The following is a 2248-nucleotide window of genomic DNA, read 5'->3' on the forward strand; positions in this document are numbered from 1 at the left end:
GCTTAGGTAGCTATGAAACTTTCCATCAATAATTCAAGGTTGGACTTCCTAGGAATGTTAGGAGCATTAGTAGCTGGCTTTTGATATCCAGGTGGAACAGCAGGTGCTTGGCCAGGTGCATACAAGGCGTTGTTGTTCTTGTACGAAAAGTTAGAATGGTTTTTCCAACCTGGGTTGTAGGTATTCGAATAAGGGTTTCCTTGAGCATAATTCACTTGATCAGGGGAGACTCCTGCTAATATCTGACATTCTGGTGCAGTGTGTCCAGGAACTCCACATAACTCGCAGTTTGGAGTTACGGCAGCCACGGTGGATGCGGGTGTTATGGTCAAGTTATCTAACTTTTGAGCAAGGGCATCTACCTTAGCATGGACATGGTCAAGGCTACTGATTTCGTACATTCCACCTTTTGTTTGGGACTTTTCTACTGGAGTTATTTCACCTCCCCATTGGCAATGGTTTTGGGCCATGTTTTCAATGAGTTGATAGGCTTTGTTGTATGGCTTGTCCATAAGTGCACCCCTCGCGGCAGCGTCTACTGTCAATCTTGTTTTGTACAGAAGCCCATTGTAAAATGTGTGAATGATCACCCAGTCTTCGAGACCGTGATGTGGACACATCCTCATCATGTCTTTGTATCTCTCCCACGCGTTGTAGAGAGATTCTGCATATTTTTGTCGAAATCTGTTGATTTGAGCTCTCAGTATAGCAGTTTTTCTCGGCGGGAAATATCGGGCTAAGAAAACGTTCTTCAGTTCTCCCCATGTAGTGACTGAGTTGGATGGCAAGGATTGCAACCAAGCCCAAGCTCTGTCTCTTAGAGATAAAGGAAAAAGACGTAGTCTTATCGCATCTTGAGATGCACCATTCGCCTTCACAATGTCTGCGTACTGCACAAACTTGGTCAAATGTTCATTAGGATCGTCAGTAGGATTTCCAGCAAATTGATGTTGTTGGACAGCTGATAACAATGAGGGTTTCAATTGAAATCATTTCGATCGATAGCAGGGGCAACAATATTGTTGTGAGGTTCTTGTTGGGACGAGGTAGCGTAGAACTTAAGAGGACAATTTTGTGGTCTCACTGCATCCATGGTTGGTTCTTCAACTGGTTCAGTAGTAGGAATGATGATAGCGAGAATATTGTACCTTCGTTGGTACTCTAGTATTCAGCGTCTTAAATATAAGAAACGCTCTAATTCTGCGATTGGTGGTACTAAGTTTTCGCCTTGTGAGTGAGTACTTGCCATACAATCGAGAAATAAGGTAAAGGAAATTAGTTTTTGCCTTAGTCTATACTGCGCAGCGAAAGAATCGCACTATTTGACTAAATTAGTCCCCGACAACAGCGCCAAAAACTTGATCTGAGTCGTGACTTATATAAAATATAGTCTATCAGATACTTGACTGCAAGTGCACAATCTAGTCGTTTAGTTTTAAAATATATCGAACCCACAACGACCGATGGTCAAACTAATGCTATCGATGTTACTATGTTTAGCTAAGGCGATGATTTTTAGAGGTTCGGTTCAACAAAAATTAAATCTAAAGAAAATTAAGTTTTTAAGAAAATATTAATGAAGGGATATCAGTATGCAACGCATTAATTATCAAGGATTCGATAAGTCACTAGTGTATATTTTAATTACCAAATACCTTTTAGTAGAAAATACTCATTTAAAAGGCTTTATCTCACACTCTCGTGATTGTTGACTCGGACTATACTTTTAAGTCAGAATGTACGCTCTCGTTGTCCCATTTGAAGTTAAAAATACTATTTGAAAATAAATAAGTTCTAATTGCTTTTAAAGTTCTCTCACTGTTTTTAAAATCAATGCCTAGTTTTTACTATCCAGTTCGACCCTCACGCTCTCGCGATTGTCGGTTCTAACCTTAGTTAATTTCCCACTCTCGTGGCAAAACCGTATTAAATAGCTTCTCACTCTCGTGACAAAGTTAATTAAATTCAAATTAAAAACCACATCCAGAAAGATTATTTGAGAAAAGTAGTTTACACCGATTATTATTAAATCACGTCTAATTAAATTGTTTACATATCGATACCGGTAGTTTAGCCGGACATGTTAAATAATGCAAACACAGACGAACTGAAACAATTTAACAATAAAGAAAACATGATTATTTAATAATAAAGAAATAATAATAATTGAATGAAAAACCTGGAACTTTGATTAATTGAATAGGCTGAATCTTGAAGTACTAGAGCAGTCCTCCACAAGTCGGTAGGA

General features: G+C 38.7%; 1 non-coding gene across 1 annotated transcript; it reads left to right on the forward strand.

The window, feature by feature from the left end:
- Nucleotides 1-600: 600 nt before the first annotated feature.
- On the forward strand, nt 601-707 carry LOC127109413 (small nucleolar RNA R71). Its single transcript, XR_007796707.1, has one exon. It is a non-coding gene; the product is annotated as a small nucleolar RNA R71 (small nucleolar RNA).
- The last annotated feature ends 1541 nt before the right edge of the window (nt 708-2248 follow it).

This window comes from Lathyrus oleraceus, chromosome 7 (assembly GCF_024323335.1).
Source record: "Lathyrus oleraceus cultivar Zhongwan6 chromosome 7, CAAS_Psat_ZW6_1.0, whole genome shotgun sequence".
Taxonomy (NCBI): domain Eukaryota; kingdom Viridiplantae; phylum Streptophyta; class Magnoliopsida; order Fabales; family Fabaceae; genus Lathyrus; species Lathyrus oleraceus.